At 37.1% G+C, this 22,615-nt stretch overlaps 1 protein-coding gene across 4 annotated transcripts in view; it reads right to left on the bottom strand.

The window, feature by feature from the left end:
* The window catches only part of BMP2K (BMP2 inducible kinase), a 114,273-nt gene that overhangs the window by 68,444 nt on the left and 23,214 nt on the right, over positions 1–22,615 (bottom strand). The window lies entirely within an intron of this gene.

The raw sequence follows: 22,615 nt of genomic DNA, 5'->3' as shown, positions 1-22,615 counted from the left end.
TTTGAGAAAGCAAATCTGAAAGACATTGCTAGGTATTCTAAAGAACAATTACTTCTATCACATCCAGACTTCCACCTGAAGTTTTTAAAGCTCATCCTGGTAAAGGATATTATGTTGCCTAATGTAGTTTAAAATAAAAAATGATGTGTCACTTTTATCAGTTTGATAGCCTGTATAAAGCAACATACTAAGCAATGCTAAGGCACCTGTACTCTGACTCAATGCAAATTAGTCAAAGGAAAAGTTAACTACTAGGGATAAATGATAAGGGAAAAAAAAGAGTTCCTAAGACACTCCAGAATCAGTATGGATTCAATGTGGGGCCTCCATGTCCCCTGCTGCAATTCCAACAAACTGTAAAACTCTCACCTTGTAGATATGGATTTCCATGTAAACAATGTAGGGGAAATCAAATCACCTGATTCACAAGGTTGTTACCAGGAAAGAAAAAGATGATATCTGGGAAAGGTATTTGAAGTAAAAGCTCTAACAATGCAAGGAACTTTTTTAAAGTTCACTTAGCATTAATTTTAAATGTAAACATTAAGAAATTAGTAGCACTAATAAAGTACTACTACAACTACTCAAATTTTAATTTTTTAAAAATTCAAAAAAATGCTAAAAGTTATATCCAAGTAAGGAGGTAGAATGAGATCAAGATAAATCATTTAAACAGCATTTGTTTTGAGATATTTATCTAGAGATTCCCCTAGAACCATGCTTCCCAAATACAGCTATGCATCAGAATTGCCTGGTGAGCTGGTAACAGACAGAAAGAAAGAATGAATTTATCTTGAACAGTTTTCCAAGTTCTGCCCCCAAGTCTGAATCAGAAAGCTCCAGTAAGGCTGTGTGTGTGTGTGTGTGTGTGCGCGCGCATGCGCGCGCAGCAAAAACTCCCCTATGCTTTATATTACTCTACTTTGTGTATACATTCTCTTAAGTATATAATAATGTACACTGGTTATTAATTGGGGAGTATTAGTGGAGAGTAGTCTCCCAGTTGGTTCTGATGTACACCCTAGTTAAATATCCTTTGAAACAGAGATTAAGTTCCGAGAGTCATGGATCCTATATATTCATTCTTAACCACCCACAAAACAATGTAATTTTATGCCTATAAATTAAGGAAAAATTTTGTTTTCATAAAACTTCTATTCCTAAAAGTTAAAGTTTGCTAGTTTCACTAATTTGAAATTAGACATAGATCCCACCAGACATTAAGTTTTCTAAATAGAGAAGATATTGTGTTCATCAACTGATTTCTACATAAACAAAGTAAATAAGAGTGCCTGCTTTGAGAAAGAAAGGGAATAATTTATTTATCTTTCTCCAAATATTATATTTTCCAGCATTTTCTGATTATTAATCAGCTAATATTATTTGTTTGAAGAATGCACTTAGTGGGAAGTAATTAGTTAAGACATTACAATAATCCAAGAGAGGAGCATCACCTGTTTGCCACCAATCCATATCTACCACATTCTTCAACACACATTTTTCCTCAGGGAAATCATTCACAATCAATCATTCATCAGTCCCTCAAAATTTTTATCTAGAGTTTTGACTACATTATCCTGTACTTTAATTCTTTTTTTATAATAAATTTATTTTTTATTGGTGTTCAATATACCAGCATAGAGAATAACACCCAGTGCTCATCCTGCCAAATGCCCCCCCTCAGTGCCCGTCATTCAGTCACCCCCACCTCCCACCCTCCTCCCCTTCCACCACCCCTAGTTCGTTTCCCAGAGTTAGGAGACTTTATGTTCTGTCTCTCTTTCTGATATTTCCCACTCATTTTTTTTCCTTTCCCCTTTATTCCCTTTCACTATTTTTTATATTCCCCAAATGAATGAGAACATACACTGTTTGTCCTTCTCCGATTGACTTACTTCACTCAGCATAATACCCTCCAGTTCCATCCACGGTGAAGCAAATGGTGGGTATTTGTCATTTCTAATGGCTGAGGAATATTCCATCGTATACATAGACCACATCTCCTTTATCCATTCATCTTTTGATGGACACCAAGGCTCCTTCCACAGTTTGGCTATTGTGGCCATTGCTGCTAGAAACATCGGGGTGCAGGTGTCCCGGTGTTTCACTGCATCTGTATCTTTGGGGTAAATCCCCAGCAGTGCAATTGCTGGGTCGTAGGGCAGGTCTATTTTTAACTGTTTGAGGAACCTCCACACAGTTTTCCAGAGTGGCAGCACCAGTTCACATTCCCACCAACAGTGCAAGAGGGTTCCCTTTTCTCCGCATCCTCTCCAACATTTGTGGTTTCCTGCCTTGTTAATTTGCCCCATTCTCACTGGTGTGAGGTGGGATCTCATTGTGGTTTTGATTTGTATTTCCCTGATGGCAAGTGATGCAGAGCATTTTCTCATGTGCATGTTGGCCATGTCTCTGTCTTCCTCTGTGAGATTTCTCTTCATGTCTTTTGCCCATTTCATGATTGGATTGTTTGTTTCTTTGGTGTTGAGTTTAATAAGTTCTTTACAGATCTTGGAAACTAGCCCTTTATCTGATACGTCATTTGCAAATATCTTCTCCCATTCTGTAGGTTGTCTCCTAGTTTTGTTGACTGTATCCTTTGTTGTGCAAAAGCTTCTTATCTTGATGAAGTCCCAATAGTTCATTTTTGCTTTTGTTTCTTTTGCCTTCGTGGATGTATCTTGCAAGAAGTTACTGTGACTGAGTTCAAAAAGGGTGTTGCCTGTGTTCTCCTCTAGGATTTTGATGGAATCTTGTCTCACATTTAGATCTTTCATCCATTTTGAGTTTATCTTTGCATCTGGTGCAAGAGAGTGGTCTAGTTTCATTCTTCTGCATGTGGATGTCCAATTTTCCCAGCACCATCTATTGAACAGACTGTCTTTCTTCCAGTGGATAGTCTTTCCTCCTTTATCGAATATTAGTTGACCATAAAGTTGAGGGTCCACTTCTGGATTCTCTATTCTGTTCCACTGATCTCTGTGTCTGTTTTTGTGCCAGTACCACACTGTCTTGATGACCACAGCTTTGTAGTACAACCTGAAATCTGGCATTGTGATGCCCCCAGATATGGTTTTCTTTTTTAAAATTCCCCTGGCTATTCGGGGTCTTTTCTGATTCCACACAAATCTTAAAATAATTTGTTCTAACTCTCTGAAGAAAGTCCATGGTATTTTGATAGGGATTGCATTAAACGTGTACATTGCTCTGGGTAACATTGACATTTTCACAATATTAATTCTGCCAATCCATGAGCATGGAATATTTTTCCATCTCTCTGTGTCTTCCTCAATTTCTTTCAGAAGTGTTCTATAGTTTTGAGGGTATAGATCCTTTACCTCTTTGGTTAGGTTTATTCCTAGGTATCTTAGGCTTTTGGGTGCAATTGTAAATGGGATTGACCCCTTAATTTCTCTTTCTTCAGTCTCATTGTTAGTGTATAGAAATGCCACTGATTTCTGGGCATTGATTTTGTATCCTGCCACACTACCAAATTGCTGTATGAGTTCTAGCAATCTTGGGGTGGAGGCTTTTGGGTTTTCTATGTAGAGTATCATGTCATCAGTGAAGAGGGAGAGTTTGACTTCTTCTTTGCCAATTTGAATGCCTTTAATATCTTTTTGTTGTCTGATGGCTGAGGCTAGGACTTCCAGTACTATGTTGAATAGCAGTGGTGAGAGTGGACATCCCTGTCTTGTTCCTGATCTTAGGGGAAAGGCTCCCAGTGCTTCCCCATTGAGAATGATATTTGCTGTGGGCTTTCCGTAGATGGCTTTTAAAATGTTGGGGAATGTTCCCTCTATCGCTACACTCTGAAGAGTTTTGATCAGGAATGGATGCTGTATTTTGTCAAATGCTTTCTCTGCATCTAATGAGAGGATCATATGGTTCTTGGTTTTTCTCTTGCTGATATGATGAATCACATTGATTGTTTTACGAGTGTTGAACCAGCCTTGCGTCCCGGGGATAAATCCTACTTGGTCATGGTGAATAATTTTCTTAATGTGCTGTTGGATCCAATTGGCCAGTATCTTGTTGAGAAGTTTTGCATCCATGTTCATCAGGGATATTGGTCTGTAATTCTCCTTTTTGGTGGGGTCTTTGTCTGGTTTTGTAATTAAGATGATGCTGGCCTCATAGAACGAATTTGGAAGTACTCCATCTCTTTCTATCTTTCCAAACAGCTTTAGGAGAATAGGTATGGTTTCTTCTTTAAACGTTTGATAGAATTCCCCTGGGAAGCCATCTGGCCCTGGACTCTTGTGTCTTGGGAGGTTTTTGATGACGGCTTCAATTTCCTCCCTGGTTATTGGCCTGTTCAGGTTTTCTATTTCTTCCTGTTCCAGTTTTGGTAGTTTGTGGCTTTCCAGGAATGCGTCCATTTCTTCTAGATTGCCTAATTTATTGGCGTATAGCTGTTCATAATATGTTTTTAAAATCGTTTGTATTTCCTTGGTGTTGGTAGTGATCTCTCCTTTCTCATTCATGATTTTATTAATTTGAGTCTTCTCTCTCTTCTTTTTAATAAGGCTGGTTAATGGTTTATCTATCTTATTAATTCTTTCAAAGAACCAACTCCTGGTTTTGTTGATTTGTTCCACAGTTCTTCTGGTCTCGATTTCGTTGAGTTCTGCTCAAATCTTAATTAACTCTCTCCTTCTGCTGGGTGTAGGATCTATTTGCTGTTTATTCTCTAGCTCCTTTAGGTGTAAGGTTAGCTTTTGTATTTGAGTTCTTTCCAGTTTTTGAATGGATGCTTGTATTGCGATGTATTTCCCCCTCAGGACTGCTTGTGCTGCATCCCAAAGATTTTGAACGGTTGTATCTTCATTCTCATTAGTTTCCATGAATCTTTTTAATTCTTCCTTATTTCCTGGTTGACCCTTTCATCTTTTAGCAGGATGGTCCTTAACCTCCACGTGTTTGAGGTCCTTCCAAACTCCTTGTTGTGATTTAGTTCTAATTTCAATGTATTACGGTCTGAGAATATGCAGGGGACGATCCCAATCTTTGGTATTGGTTCAGACCCGATTTGTGACCCAGTATGTGGTCTATTCTGGAGAAAGTTCCATGTGCACTTGAGTAGAATGTGCATTCAGTTGAGTTTGGATGTAAAGGTCTATAGATATCTGTGAAATCCATCTGGTCCAGTGTATCATTTAAAGCTCTTGTTTCTTTGGAGATGTGCTTAGAAGGCCTATCAAGTGTAGAAAGCGCTAGATTGAAGTCACCAAGTGTATTATTATCTAAGTATTTATTCACTTTGTTTATTAATTGATTTATATATTTGGCAGCTCCCACATTCGGGGCATATATATTGAGGATTGTTAAGTCCTCTTGTTGGATAGATCCTTTAAGTATGATATAGTGTCCCTCTTCATCTCTCACTACAGTCTTCGGGGTAAATTTCAGTTTATCTGATATAAGGATGGCTACCCCTGCTTTCTTTTGAGGACCATTTGAATGGTAAATAGTTCTCCAACCTTTTATTTTCAGGCTGTAGGTGTCCTTCTGTCTAAAATGAGTCTCTTGTAGACAGCAAATAGATGGGTCCTGCTTTTTTATCCAGTCTGAAACCCTGCGCCTTTTGATGGGGTCATTAAGCCCGTTCACGTTCAGAGTTACTATGGACAGATATGAGTTTAGTGTCATCATGATATCTATTCAGTCCTTGTTTTTGTTGATTGTTGCTCTGAACTTCTTCTTAAAGGGGAATTTTAAGAGTCCCCCTTAAAATTTCTTGCAGAGCTGGTTTGGAGGTCACATATTCTTTCAGTTCCTGCCTGTCTTGGAAGCTCTTTATCTCTTTATCTCTCCTTCCATTTTGAATGAGAGCCTTGCTGGATAAAGTATTCTTGGTTGCATGTTCTTCTCATTTAGGACCCTGAATATATCCTGCCAGCCCTTTCTGGCCTGCCAGGTCTCTGTGGAGAGGTCTGCTGTTACCCTAATACTCCTCCCCATAAAAGTCAGGGATTTCTTGTCTCTTGCTGCTTAAGGATCTTCTCTTTCTCTTTGGAATTTGCAAGTTTAACTATTAAATGTCAGGTGTTGAACGGTTTTTATTGATTTTAGGGGGGGGATCCCTGTATTTCCTGGATCTGAATGCCTGTTTCCCTTCCCAGATTAGGAAATTTTTCAGCTATGATTTGTTCAAATACATATTCTGGCCCTCTGTCCCTTTTGGCGCCCTCGGGAACCCCAATTAAACGTAGGTTTTTCTTCCTCAGGCTGTCGTTTATTTCCCTTAATCTGTCTTCTTGGTCTTTTAATTGTTTGTCTTTTTTCCTCAGTTTCCCTCTTTGCCATCAACTTGTCTTCTATGTCACTCACTCGTTCTTCCACCTCGTTAACCCTCATCGTTAGGACCACGCTCCCGCCCCGCAGCCCCCTCCGCGGAGCCATCTCCGAGCCCCTCCGAGCTGCTCCGGATCCCCCGGTGCGCGCTGTAGCCCTTACGGAGCTCGGCGCACTCTCCCGGGCACAGGGGTCTGTTAGTGTCCCCGGGAGCCTGAGGGCATCCCCGCCCTCCTGGGTCCTGCTCCACCTCCCTGCGAGCCCCTTTCCGCCCGGGAAGGTTGGTGCAGCTCCTGCTTCTCCAGGACGGGGCTCTTTTGTCCTGGGGACACTCGCCCTGGCCTCAATCCGGCTCCTCACGGGGCCCTTCCCCCTTGGAGGCCTTTTGTTTCTTTATTTCTTTTTCCCCGTCTTCCTACCTTGATAGAAGCGCGAACTCTTCTCACTGTAGCATTCCAGCTGTTCTCTCTTTAAATATCAGGCCGAATTCGTAGATTTTCAGGATGATCTGAAGGTTATCTAGGTAATTTGGTGGGGACAGGTGATTTGGGGACCCTACTCTTCCCTCATCTTGCCCCTCCTCCTCGTACTTTAATTCTCAACTCACTGCATACATATATCACAAGGTTACTGGCAGTAAACCGCAAATTTCACTTATTATGTTGTCCAATTCAATATACAGTTCAAGTCTAAGTCAAGGCACAGCTGTTAAAATAAAGCTTTAATTATAATTCCAAATATAGGACTATGAGGGTATTATAAAGTATTCCAAATGTGCTCAAAATCCCAAGAAAATACAAGAATAACAGATATTGATCTGACAGAGTAAAACGGGAAATGTGTATTTATGCAAGTTAACATGAGAAGAAAAATTATTGGCATCTTTTGCAATCTATAAATCATATAATAGAATATAATATTGGCATTCCTTCCATTTTGTGGGTATATATTATGAAAAGCAATGATTATCAGCCTCCCCTAGTTTGTTTCCAGGGTAGGACATGTGGTTCACATGTGAAACCATTCCACAGACTAATTTAAATATCACCTCTTTTGTCCCCAACCCAACACAAAAAGTAATCACATTTAAATGAAGGAGTAGCTTTAAGCCAACCTAAATTTGTTTCACTTAACAGTATTAAAAGAATTGCAGTATACCTTGCACCTGACTGAATACCACCTTGTAAAACTCTAGAGATGCCAGGTGCCTCTGGTAATTGTGTATGAACATAAGGTATATATTTCTACAGACTAACTTTCCTTCCTGATAAACCATTCCTCCTATTAAAAGCCATCATTTTTCTATGTCTTACTTTTAATTTACTGATGGTGCATATATTTGTAACTCCCCTCAAATGTGTTCAGAGAGATAACATGAAAAAAGGAAAACATGAATGACAGAACCAGTTTCTTCATTTCTTTATCTTCCCTGCATTTCCTCTGGTACAGATGGTAATTTACCAACTGGAAGTACAAGTCCAAAGGTCTAACATCACAGTAACAGAAGTTTCAGAAAGAGAAAATAAAAGTCTATCAAAGATATAATACATACACATACATCCCAAACTTGAAGTATATGGGTTTCTATAAGGGCTAACCCAATATATATACATTGGGATATTAGTCATAAAAAGAATGAAATCTGGGACACCTGGGTGGCTCAGCGGTTGGTTGAGCGACTGCCTTCAGCTCATGGCATGATTCCAGAGTCCTGGGATCGAGTCCCACATCGGGCTTCCTGCATGGAGCCTGCTTCTCCCTCTGCCTATGTCTCTGTCTCTCTCTCCCTGTGTCTCTCATGAATAAATAAATTAAATCTTTAAAAAAAAAAGAATGAAATCTGCAATCTTGCCATTTGCAACAACATGAATGGATCTAGAGGGTATAATGCTAAAGGAATAAGGCAGAGAAAGACACATACCATGTGATTTCACTCATATGTGGAATTTAAGAAACAAAACAAAGAAAAAAAAGAGACTCTTAATTATAGAGAGGGGAAGTGGGTGGGGATGGATGAAACAGATGAATGGGATAAAGAGTAGATTTATTGTGATGAGCACTGAGGAAGGTATAGAGTTGCTGGATCACTATATTGTACACCTGAAACTAATATAACAATGTATGTTAATTATACAGAATTTTTTTTAAATTTAAATTTTAATTATTTTTTTTAAAAGCACTAACCCAGTAAATACCAAGCATGATGAACAAACAAAAAAGATCCATATCAAGGCTCATCATCAACAAACTTCAGAAGGTTCAGGATAGAAAAGATCCTAAATGCCACACAAAAAAATTTTTTAATGATTGCAAATTTGCCTTAGTTTGGGCTGGCTTCGATATCATCTGGCCACCTCACAAGCAGTAAGTGAATGTGTAAGCATAATTAAGCTCATACTATTTAAATAAGCATATTACATACTAGTGGTGTCATTTTACCAAATACTTCATTGTCTAGCTGAAATTAATCTGAAAACTTTATAGCTGCTTCAGTAGTCTTCTATTTCTAAAGAGATCACAGTAAGACAATCACTGCAAGATAAACATATAAATAATACTAAGAATAACGCCAAATAAAAATGTCCAGAAGACGGCCCCCAAAAAACCCCTTGATTATATAGTAAGACTATTCCAAAATCATCATCTTGAAGAAGAGACCTACCAGAGAAATGAAATAGTGCTTGAGGCTTTATATTAACAACAGACACTATGAGAGGTTAGAAGTTTTGAAGTAATAAACACTGCTAGCTATAAATGGAAGACAGACTAATGCCTGGTATAAGTTAATGGGCACAAGATTATTATTTATTGGATGAATGAATCAATGAACGATGGCAAAATGCTCCACTAAATTTTTTCTTAGAATCCATCATAGCAAGAGAGGAGGAAGAGCAAGGCTTTTGGAGTCAGACTTGGAATTAAATATTAACTCCACCATTACTAATTACATGAACATAAGGCATGTTTTAACTTCTGACCCCTAGTGTCCTCATGCATTTGGAAACATAATGAGATCTCACAAGACTACTGTAAACAATGAAAGAGATTATGTATGTAAAGTGCTTAATATCACCTATTTCATAGATGGTAACTATTATAGTTACTACTACTGTGATTACTATTGTACTGCTGCTATTACTACTACTCCATCTTTGAAGGTTAGATTTACACTACACATTTTCAAGAATACAAAGAATGGAAATAAACACATGCCTTGATAAACTAATATAAACACAGTTAAGATTCAAAAAGACAACATTTACCTACATAAACATGCCCCAAATCGGTTGTAGATCCAAGTATTCATGAAATGTCATACATAATTCAAAACAAAATTAGCTTTGTAAATTATATTTTAAAGACTTGAAAATTTAAGATAAATGAAGGCTAAAAATAACTCTATTTTTCCCCCCTAAACACAATAAGATACCTTTATGTTTTGGTTTCTTGAAATTTGTGTCTAATGAAAGCAACCCTCTAGAGTTACTCAAAATAACAATTAAATGAACCCTTCCCCAATTCATTTTAGGGTAGAAACATCCTACAAGTTGATTATTTTAATGAAAGCATTATTGTGACTCTACATACATAAAAATACAAAATATATATGGACTTTGTCCCCAGTTCCTGGCACAGAGCTTCAAAAACCCTTAGTATTCCCTGACAGAAGTGTGCTGTTTATATTAATGAGAAACATAGTGGTGGGGCCCCTAGCTAGCTTTAGGTTGGAGGCTGGCCCCAGAAAAACCTACTACATAACTAGAGAGTTGGAACTTTTTAGCCTCCTGCCTCTCCTTTCACTCCACTTCTCACTCCCAACCTCTGAGAAGAAAAGAGGATTTAGAGAGTGAGTTCAATCATATGGTCAGTGACTTAATCAATTTTGCCTATGTAAAGAAGCCTCAATAAAATTTCCGAATAACAAAGTTCAGAGAATTTCCTGGTGGGTGAACACACTGACGTGCCCAGAGAGTGGCACACCTGCCTCCATGAGGACAGAAGCTCCCACACTAGAGACCCTTCCATACCTTATCTCTTGCCTTCTGTACCTGTTCATTTTGGCTATTCATTTGTATCCTTTATAATAAAATGATAATCATAAGTATATAGCACTTTCCTAAATTCTGAGTCATTTAGCAAATTATCAAATCTGAAGAAGAGTCATGGGAAACCCCAAATTTGTATTCAAGCCAGTCATCAGAAGTGCTGAGGGCCCCTAGGCATCTGAAATAAGGGCAATCTACTGGGACGGAGCCCTTTAATTTGTAGGACACCCAGTTTAGTGTCAGAGAATTGTTGTTGGAATGCAACTACTTAGTAGTTATGGATATATTTTATCTCCTACTTAGGAAAATGAGAAATACGCCATATGAAGCAACAAATAAGAAACTTTAAAATCTAACCCTAATTCAGAATGGATTTTCAATAATCCAGAAAGGTCTGAAGTCAACATCAAATATTTTGGAGACATGCAATGCTAAATTAAGTACTTAGTAAATATGTACTCGTTCATACAATTAGACATCCTTATTAGTTACACAGCACTTCCTTAAAACTCTCATCACAGCTTCCGGTCCATACCCTATTAGCATACTTGATCTTCTGTTCATCAATCTGCCTCTTCCATTAGGTATTAAGAAACTTGATGAAGATTTTACATAATAGTAAGTGCAAAATGAATAATCAAAATGTGTTCATAATACAACTGTTCAAATCACTTTTGAAGTAAACTAAATGCTTGCAAATGAAAAAAATGAGGTATTTTTTTATAAAGCCTTGTAAAAACTAAGATACCCTAATTTCTTTGACAAAACGTGACAGGTAAAAGAACTTTCCTAGTCACTATAAGAAATTAATTTCATCAGGGATAATTTACATTCGGTGAGCTTCTCTTAGCTCCTAATCAACACTTTCCAGATAACTGAAAATCCAAGTTGGCAGAAGTTATATAAATATAGAATTACCATGAAATGTTTCCTATAACCACAGTTCTCGAGCTATTTTCTTGCCCAACACACTGAAAGACACTACTCATTCCCAAAAATGATAGAGACTGTCAATGGAGTTGGGAGGAAAAGGTATCGAAATTGAGAAGTATAATATTAAGAAACTAATTCAGTAAGGATCATCAATGTATGCAAAAATTCAAGATGAAGGCTGATGAAAAATAGGATAACCCCATGATGCCAAAGTACCATAAGGAAAAAAATATAAGGGAGAAATCTGAGAGTCACTAATATTGCATTAATATTGACATTATGTGTTTCCTGATGTGAGTCAATATGAAGTAAACAGCATTACCTACAAAGTACTTTTGTTAGAAACCTTTCACCTAATAAATCTTAAAGCATATCATTTTACTTATTAGTATTTAATGGGTATTTAAACACATACACATTCTTAAAATGTATTCATTATCCTCTAATCACAGTACCTCTGTTCCATCTGAGAACAATAATTCTTCTAAGACACAGTCATGTGTTTAATTATTCATGTGTTTTCAGAAATGTATAAAGAAAATGTTGTAAAATGTTATTAGTAGTTGACTCTAGATGATGAGCATATGGTTATTCATTATACTATTCCTTAAACTTTTCCATATTATTTTAAATTTTTCATGACAAAGTTGGAAGAGAAAGAACAAGAAACACAGGATGTTTTTCCCCAGGTAATTCCTCTGTCCCTTACCATCCAACACCACCACCACCACCACCACCACTGAGAATTATTATTTTACAAGAAATACAGTGCTGCTGATTATACAGACTCACAAGTTCCCCCAAAGGCAACATAAGTCTCTTGCCACAGAAAATGTTTATGGTATCCTAGATACCTACAGCTCCAACATCTTGACACACACAAGCATTTCATGTTTATGAAAGACTGGGCTTTAGTAGTGTTTACTCCTATTAAGTTTGTTTTCCTAGGGAATGGAAGAAGAAAGATGGAAGGACAGAATTACATGTGGTTTTTCTGTACTGTGTATATCATTATACATCATGCAAATCAACAAGACAGAGGAAATACCAAGCTGTCAGTAACTTCTGGTTTCAACCACTGCCAAAGAAAACAATGTCATTTGAAAAGTATCTTCAAGATAAGTAAAACATGCACTTATTTTGCTGTGGGATTTGAGCCAGAAAAATGATCCTCCTAACCAATGTCCACTGGCCTGTGATACATCAGAGTTTCATTACTTTAAGTTAAGGCAGTGACTTCGAAAGTTTCTTTTAAAAGTGAAAACAGGGCAGCACCGGTGACTCAGTGGTTTAGCGCCACCTTCAGCCGGGCATGATCCTGGGGACCCAGGATCGAGTCCCGCGTCAGGTTCCCTGCATGGAGCCTGCTTCTCCCTCTGCCTGTGTCTGCCCCTCTTTCTCTCTCTCTCTCTCTCTCATATGAATAAAATCTATAAAAAATATTTAAAAAAATAAAAGTGAAAATACTCCTAAAGAGGATTACTAACTTAAATGCTTGCCAAAGTTATCGTATCAGTAAGTGCTATCTAGTACAAGGCAATGAAAGAATGAGTCAGGTACATTTGATTAGGCAGGGAACAAGAAGGGGATTTAGAGAAGAAAAGGCAAAAGTATAGCATTCATATAGTGCTAACACTATACAGAGCACTTCCAAGTACATTATCTTATTTATCACTCATAATATCATGGGCAGTTTAACTGATATTCCCGTTGTACATATGAGGAATAAACACTTAGAAAGAAGGTAAGCAGCTAGTCCAATAACACAAAGCTGAAAAGATGGGAGTCACAAGTCCTTCCTTCCCCCTTCCATAAACCTCACCTCCTAATAATTTTTACATCCACATCTGTCCTGGTTAGTTATGTCAGAAGAAAAGTCTAGCTATATAATTACATACGAGAGGACCTAGGAAAAACATTAAAACTGAGGAGAAACAAAAGAAAAACAGATAATCAAGAGAAAACAATGCCTTCCCCACTCCCAGAGCTTTCTTCCTGATAGAACCTTACTTAGGATGCAGCATTTCTGGGGACACCTAGGTGGCTCAGTGGTTGAGCGTCTGCCTTTGGCTGTGGTCATGATCCCGGGGTCCTGGGATCGAGTCTGGCATCGGGCTCCCTGCATGGAGCCTGCTTCTCCCTCTGCCTGTGTCTCTGTCTCTGTGTGTCTCTCATGAATAAATAAAATCTTAAAAAAAAAAAAAAAGGCAATATTCCTTATAAAGAAGAGGCCTTAGGTCAAAACAATATTTGGACTGTTCAGTACCTTAGAAGATTGTGATATTCCAGATGACAACCTACATTTTCAGTTTCTCTTAAAAAAACTTGGAGATAAGGAAACAGTGGGTCCTCATTCCCACATGACATCAATCAGATGGAGCTGTAAGTACGTCTTTACAATAGATGATGTGTGCCTTTCAGTGCCTCTGAACTCTCTCCTCCCTACTGTTTCAATGTATTATTCACTGGGCCACTTCACTTTTACATTATCCGCCTGGCCTGTGCAGGCGTCTGAGTTTGCAAACTCTACAACAGGAAATTCTAAAAACTTACCTGCCACAATTTGTTATATACTTATTCAGTGCCACTCTCAACTGGGTGTAAATTCCGTAAGAACAGAGACTGTGTACACTTTTTAAATCATAGTATCATCAATGTTTGAATGTCACCTTGCCTGGCACTCAAATATTTAAGTGAATGACTTAACATTAATAAAATGGTTCTGCTGAAAGGTGTTTTAACTGATAAGCTAGAATTACTACATTCATCATCTGTGAATAAAAAGCAATCTGATTAAAAAAAAAGCAATCTGATTCATCATTTTCCTATGTTCCCACTGTTCACTATATTCCTAATATACAACATAAATTCTGAAAACAGGGATCCCTGGGTGGCGCAGCGGTTTGGCACCTGCCTTTGGCCCAGGGCGCGATCCTGGAGACCTGGGATCGAATCCCACGTCGGGCTCCCGGTGCACGGAGCCTGCTTCTCCCTCTGCCTGTGTCTCTGCCTCTCTCTCTCTCTCTGTGTGACTATCATAAATAAATAAAAATTAAAAAAAAAAAAAATTCTGAAAACAGTATTTCACTTCTAAACCACGTAAATCATCCATTCAACCATTCAACAATATATATTAACTGCTCACAAGGTGCCACGTACTATACTAGGTGCTAGAATCAAAACTATAAAAAATTCAGAGAAACCCTCTTGCCCTTTGTTAGCTTACATTCTAGAGTGACTGAAACAAAATAAACAAGTAAAATATACACTATATAGGAGATAGTGATACATTCTGAGAAGAAGAAAATTAAGTGGAGATGGATAGTAGACTGGAAAACTGCGTTGGCAGGAGGGGGGGGTTGAAATATTTAATCTAAATGCATGGGAATGGCCTGGGGCAAATTTTAAGTAAAGATAGAAAGTGAGAGAATGAGCCATATGGATATCAGGACAAGTGCATTCCAGGCAGAGAAAATAGGTTGTGCAAAGGCCCTAAGACAGGGAGCCTGACTGATATGTCTGGAGAACAGCAAAGGGACAGGGGAGCCTAAAGCCAAATGAACAAAGAGAAAACAAAAAAGGAATTCAATGAGATAAAAGGGAGCCAGACCACACAGGGTCTTATGTGTCGATGAGAGTAAAGATTTTTGGCTTTCATTCCAAGTAAAATAAGAATCCACTGGAGAGCTCTAAATTGATGAGAGACATGTCTGAACTGCTATTTTAATATGACCATTCTGGCTACTGTGTGGGAATAGGAGTGAAGATTAGAATTAGGAAAGCCAGGTAGTAGGCTACCACAATAATTCTGTTAAAACATGGTAATGGTTTTGAAAAAGGCAGTAGGAAGAGTGAGAAAAAAAAAATTCTAGATAAACTTTGAAGGCAGAGTGGACAAGATTTCCTGATAGACTGGATGTGAGATACAAGAGAAAAGGGGGAGTTAAAAATGTCTTCAAGATTTCTGGATTGAGGGACTGGAAGGATGAAATCAGCATTAACTGAGATGGAGAAGATGTACTGGAAAACAAGTCAACATCAGTGTCTCATTTCTACATATCTTGTAAGCAGAGGCACTAACTACCTTTGTGTTGGACTATCTTTTCAAGATTGCATAGTAACAGCTTTAGAAGATGCAGCCTGTATATTCCCTCTGGAGCAAAAGGCAGTTTTGTTTACTGCCTAGCATACTAAAGATAACAATGTCTCCCCCATACCTTCTCTGGGGCAGACTAATATACATTCTAAAAGGTTCTACTTCCCTAAACTCAGGGTTCCTCACCTATAATGCACTGTATGCACAGGCATCACCTGGACCCTTTTACATAGCCCTGTGGGAACTGAGGCTCTGGGAACTAGAGCAAATGCTGATCCTCTGGCTATAGTTATTGCTGTAATAAAATCCTTTGTCTCATGTTTTCCGACAGCATTCATGTTAACTATGGCAGGCTAACCTGTCAAATTACAAATAGGGTAAAATCTCAAATTCTTAATAGTTCTTGACAAATAGGGAACGTTTGGGGCAGAATTATCAAGAGCACAGTTTGGACACGTTACGTCAAAGATGGCCTACTGGACATTCAACTGGAGATATGAAGTGACAATTAGATTTCCAGATGTAAAGTCCAGAGAAGAGATCAATGCAAGAGATATCTTATTTATCCTTATTTGTACCTGAGTTTTCATCTTTTATCATTTATAGATACAATGAGAACAGTTGTGTTCCCATATAAAAAAAAATCCCCCCTACAAAAAATCATTATTTCATACCAAGGATGTTTTATAATCAATAGTCTTTTATAATCTTTTTATATGCTCTTGGTGGATGTGTAAATTAGTAAAATATTACCACCATAATCATATACCAAGAGCCTTAAAATATTCATACTTTTCCTCATGATTTTATTTTTTTTAAAGATTTTATCCATTTATTCATGAGACAGAGAGAGAGACAGAGACACAGGTGAGGGATGAAGCAGGCTCCTCACAGGGAGCCCGACATGGGACTTGATCCCAGGACCCCGGGATCACACCCTGACTTGGAGGCAGTCGTTCAACCGCTGAGCCACCCAGGAGTCCCCCTCATGATTTTATTTTATTTTTTTAAAAGATTTTATTTATTTATTCAATGTACAATGATAGTCACACAGAGAGAGACAGAGAGGCAGAGACACAGGCAGAGGGAGAAGCAGGCTCCATGCAGGGAGCCCGACGTGGGACTCGATCCCGGGTCTCCAGGATCACACCTCGGGCCAAAGGCAGGCGCCAAACCGCTGCGCCACCCAGGGATTCCCCCCCCTCATGATTTTATTTATAAAATTCTACCATAAGGACATTAGTAAAGATATGGAAACCTGTATTTCTATAAAATGCAAATGATGACACAAATAACATTACATGGGATGGTATTTTGTGTAGGCATTACAAAAATGCTAATATAACCCATAATACACTATATACCAAATAATCTTAACTGCCTTCAGGTACAGCTGAATTCAAGGTACCAAGTTTCTGTCTTTCAACCAATAAAATTCCCTTTTGGTAAACTAATCTGAAATGGGTTCCTTTTGTTTGCAGTTCAGAATCCTAAAGCATCAGTTACATTAGCCCTGGGGTCAGGCCTTGGAAGCTAGCCATCATTTATAAGATTATTTCCATAAGAATCCAAATATCATGGATTTCTTATTAACTGAGAACTATGTATATAAAATGTTTCCAAGGTAGAAACTTAAAAACCAAAATCAGTGATTTAGCATTATGATACTCCTATGTTTGGAGTATTAGATAATCGTAAGATAAAGTAGACCAGTATCAGATAGATAGTTTCCTATAATGCTTAATACCCTTTGGGATCCACCTTAGGATACTAAACAAAATTATGTATTTGTATATGTAGATACTATATGTCCAGATGCTCAAACATGAATACTGTCAGGTTACCAACACAGGTTTTTCACATCATTGCCATAATGTAACACAGTTCTCTAACACTTCTTTATGAGACCATCATAAATTCTTTTCAATAACTACAAATGAGAAATTTTCCACTTCTTGAGACTGGACAGAATTTCAAAAGCAGTTAATAAGCTGTCACTAAACAAATCAAGAGAAAACAAAGTTTTGATGGATTTCAAAGGTTTCTTGGTGAAAAAAAAAAAAGTATATGGAAACCAGTACACACGAGAGTTCAATAAATCTGTGTATTCTATAAAATAAGTGGTCCTGTCATTTCTTAAATGACTTCTAAAATGTGTCACAAGAAACGTCTTTATCAGTGGACGAAAATTGAGCTTCTAGGGATCACTTGGTAAAACAATACTCATTTATTTGTATATTTATTAAAAGATCAAACTAAGGGCACCTGGGTGGCTCAGTTGATTAAGCGGCTGACTCTTGGTTTCAGCTCATCTCATGTGGTCTCAGGGTCCTGGGATCAAGCCCTGTGTTGAGCCTCAAGTTGGGCTCCATGCTTGATGAAGAATGTGCTTCCCCTCCTCTCTCTCCCTTTCCCTTTGCCCCCTCCCCTAATTATGCTCTCTAAAATAAATCTTTTAAAAAAAAAAAAAAAAACAATTTTTTCAGAAGTCTGAAAACTACCCAAAAGTTTGCAACAATTTGAGAAGCTTGAGGAAAAAAAAAAAAAAAACAGGGGGAATCTCAGTAAAAAGACATTTGTGACATTTTAACTTACCCTATTCCTATCATCCTCTCCCAGCTCCATGGCAGTCTTGAAAAGATACAGCTCACAACAACAGTAACTGCAAAAACTAGCAGATACTGGCAGAAACAACACAGGTTTGGACTCACCAAAAAAACACAAGACTTGTCATTTACAATAAGACCTCTCAGGCAGCTCCCTGGAAAAACTCCATTCTCCAGGTCTGTCTTTATTTGACCTGAGATTAAATGTGCAAAAACCACTAGGACCAGAGCGTTTGTTGAAAACAAGCAGCAACAACTACCTAACACTGCAGCTATCTTAGGCAGTTACACAAGTTAAGGATAAGGAGAGGCTGACTAAAAAACTTACAAGGAAAATGGGAAATGAAGTGTTTATAGGAGGCGCTGAAAAGCTCCAACACATTTCTGGGGATCTAGAAGACCATACACAAGTACAGGGGAGCAAATATGCCCAGGAAAGATGAGAAGGTCCTAGCCTTTCACCTCTGGGTGCCACTGAGACTCTGTACAAGAAAAAGTAAAGGCAAGGCAAAGTTGTAAACTGTATCAGAGCATGGAATTCATGCCAACTAACATAAAGAGCCCCTTAGTAAAAGCTGAAAGATCTACTGGTTCCAGGTGCTTAAGAAAATATATATCCTAGCATTAGCTGACCACTAACCTAACTGAGCAGAGACTTCAGTGGCAACCCATTAAAAATACAGAATTTACAGAATCAGTACAGGAAAGTCACTAAACAGCAAAAACAAAATTCTGGGGAGTGGAAGAATCTGATTTCCAGAATCACTACATTATATTATTTTATATAATACGACAGTAATAAATTTAACAAAAGAGATGGAAGATTTGCATACTAAAAACTGTAAAACATCATTGAAAGAAATTAAAAACCTAGTATATGGAAAAGCATCACTCATTCATGGACTGAAATAATAATTAATAATGAACTAATATTCCTCAAAAGCTCCCCAAATCCCCATTTTAAAAAAAATAACAACAAATAAACACAAATCTCCACTATCTCTATCAGATTTTTTTTGCAGAACTGGACAAGCTGACCCCAAATTTTATATAAAAATGCAAGGGACTCAGAACTAAACAAAGCAACTAACTAAACAAACAAAACAGCTAACCAAAACCAATCTTAAAAATAAGAAACTTGAAAAAAAAAATAAAAAAATAAAAAAAATAAAAAAAAAATAAGAAACTTGGAGGACTCACATTTCCCAATTTCAAAACTACCTACACAAAGCTACAGCAATCAAGACGGTGTGGCACTGGCATAACACTAGACATACAGATCAATGGAACAGAATTGAGGGCCTAGAAATAAGCCCCATACATTGATAGTCAACTGATTTTCAACAGTGTGAATACAATTCAATGAGGAAAGAACAGTCTGATTTATGGATGCATGCTAAAATACAGATGAAGCATGAAAACATGCTAAGTAAAAAAAGCCAGATACAAAAGCCACGTATCATTTCATTTATATGAAATGCCCAGAATAGGTAAATCCATAAAGAAAAAAAAAAGATTATTGACTGTGAGGTTTTGGAGCAAGCAAGGAGGAATGGGAAATGACTATTGGGCTTTTTTCTGGGTTGATGAAAATGGTCTAGAATGAATTAGTGGTGGTGGGTTCAAATATACTAAATATACTAATAATTACTAAAGTACTAATTACTAAATTTAATTTAGTAATTACTAATTACTAAATTGCACACTTTAAATTGAATTGAAATAACAAGTGTTGGCGAAGATATGCAGAAAAGGAATCCTCATGCACTGTTGGTGGTAAGGCAAACTGGTGCAACCACTACGAAAAAGCAGTACGGAGCTTCCTCAAAAAATTACAAATAGGGATCCCTGGGTGGCGCAGCGGTTTAGCGCCTGCCTTTGGCCCAGGGCGCGATCCTGGAGACCTGGGATCAAATCCCACATCGGGCTCCCGGTGCATGGAGCCTGCTTCTCCCTCTGCCTATGTCTCTGCCTCTCTATCATAAATAAATAAAAAAAAAATTAAAAAAAAAATTACAAATAGAAATACCATACAATCCAGTAATTCCACTATTGGGTATTTACCCAAAGAGAATTAATACACTAATTTCGAAAAGATATATGCACCACTATGTGTAATGGAGAATTACTTACAACACCCAAGATATGGAAACTACCCATGTATCCACCAATAGATGAACAGATAAAGAAGATGTGATACACACACACACACACACACACAAACAATGAATCACACACAAAATGAAATATTACTCAGCCATAAAAAAGAATGAGATCTTGCCACTTGTAATAACATGGATGGACCCAGACAGTAGTATGCTAAGTGAAGTAAGCCAGAGGAAGACACATACAATTTCACTCATCTGTGGAATCTAAAAAACAAAAAGACCCTTAAGTACAGAGAACAACCCAGTAGTTGCAAGAGGGAATGTGGGTGGGGAGATGAACAAAATAGAGATAGGGAATTAAGATATAAAAACTTCCAGTTATAAGTAAGTCATGGAGATGAAAAGTATAGCATAGGAAATAAAAAAAAATTAAATAAACTGAAGTCCAGGATATGTAAATTATATCTCAATAAAGCTCTTATTAAAAAAAAAAAAAAAATCCGGGTATGTCCAAGGAGTTACAACTAGCTACGTTTTAGCTGAAGCGCAGGTTACAAAACATGAATTATGGAAAACTGAGACATGGTAAAGAGTCAAACATGGTTTCAATCATGAAAGATCATTGCCAAGATCATTATGCTAAGATGAGAAACCAAAGAAGTAGTTTAAATGATGGTTTATATTCATCTGATTTGCATAAAAGATAATTCTCTAGATGGACTATATGTTGGCTAATTGAATTTACATAAAATAATTCTCTAATAACTGCATTCCTAGACAAGAGAAATCAAGAGTAAAACAGGAAAATATAAAGATACCGTTTATGACCACAACAAAAATAACAACAAGAAAGCATCTAGGAATCAATCAAATAGAAGATACATGAGAGTTTTATGAGGAAAATTATAAAACTTTAATAAAAGCTAAATATATATATAAATTTCTTTATGAAAATGAAGGTTCTATAAGGTTTTTAATTTTTCACAGATTATATGATAAATTCAATGTAATTCATACAAAAATCCTAATAGTTCTTGTGGAGCTGGATATACTAATAGTAAGATTCACATGGTAGTACAAAAAACTTAAGTACAGCTAACAATTTTTAAATGGAGTAAGGAGTGGGGTTAGTCTTTTTACCGATTACCAAAATTATAAATTCTAATAAGATATATCATCATGGCATACAAATAAAGAAAGGACCACAGAATAACAAAGAAAACTCAGAAACAAGGAGCTATTTATATATGAAAACTATTTCAAAAATTGATAAATGACATTAGAGACATTATATATCATTGGGAAAAGGATAAGTTGGTCAATTATGTTTTGCTCAACAAATGGGGTGGATAAGGAAATTTGATCTTTACCTCATAACATGTCAAACATAAATTTTATGGCTTAAAGATATAAATATGAAAAATTAAACAGTAAAAGTTTTAAAGGAAAATATATGTATGTATGACTGAGGTAGAAAAGAATTTTTTAAATTAGATATTTTTAAAACTCAAAAAGATAAAAACTAATAATTTGGCCATGTTAAAATTTAAATTACAATTTATTTCTAGCAACATTGTAGACTATGGATTCAGAAAAACCTTTCCTGATACAGTAGTTCTTAAAATGCTGGATAAAATAATCATGAAGATAGAGCAGGAAAATTCCTTGGAGACAGAAATAAGAAGAAAGAATAAATCCATAAGCTGCATTGGAGCCAAAGGTCAATATTGGAGAAGGGACCACCACACCAAGCCTGGACCCACAAAGCACTTCATTCTCAATGTGAACTAGAAACCAATCCACACCCTGCCTTAGACATTACAGATCAATGCCTTGCCCTTGGCACTGGATGAAGTGGGAGAGTTCCCTATGACTTTCTGAGCATGATCCTAATTCTCAAAGACTGGGAATTCAACTACCTGTATGATCAAGAAAAAAAAAAAAAAAAAAGCCAACAATTTAAAAGAAGCCCCAGATGAGTATACCCAAAAGTCTGGTAGAGGCAAACTCAAATTTTCTCTAGAGGAAGGCATTCCAATCTCAAAAAAAAAGTGAGACTCTATGATATGTAAGCACACAATAAACAACTTTTTTAAAAGAAAAGGAAATCACCAACTATTCAAGAAAACAGTCACCATAAACAAAAGCCAGAAGTAACAATCAACTACACAATGAGACTTGAAAGGACTAAAGAATTCTGGAATTACTAAATACCCAATATAAAATAACACTGTTTCACAATTTAAAGAAACAAAATAAGAAATTGAAAGTATATAAAGGTGTTAAAAGGTTATCAAAATTGACAACTCAAAAAAAAAAAAAAAAAAACCTGGCCAGGCAATTTTACAACACAAATGGAATTTCTCATATGAAAAAAATAGTAACTGAAACATCAGATGAAGCACACCCGAAGGAATGGTGAACTGGAAGATATATTTGAATGCCGTCAAGTGGTGATATATACCAAAATGCAGCACCAGGAGTCAGAGATGGAAAACAGGGAAGAGAGGTTATGAGACTTGGAAGATA

This window comes from Canis lupus, chromosome 33 (genome assembly GCF_048164855.1).
Source record: "Canis lupus baileyi chromosome 33, mCanLup2.hap1, whole genome shotgun sequence".
Taxonomy (NCBI): domain Eukaryota; kingdom Metazoa; phylum Chordata; class Mammalia; order Carnivora; family Canidae; genus Canis; species Canis lupus.
The sequence above is the reverse complement of the archived record's forward strand: the minus strand, read 5'-3'. Positions and strand labels throughout refer to the sequence as shown.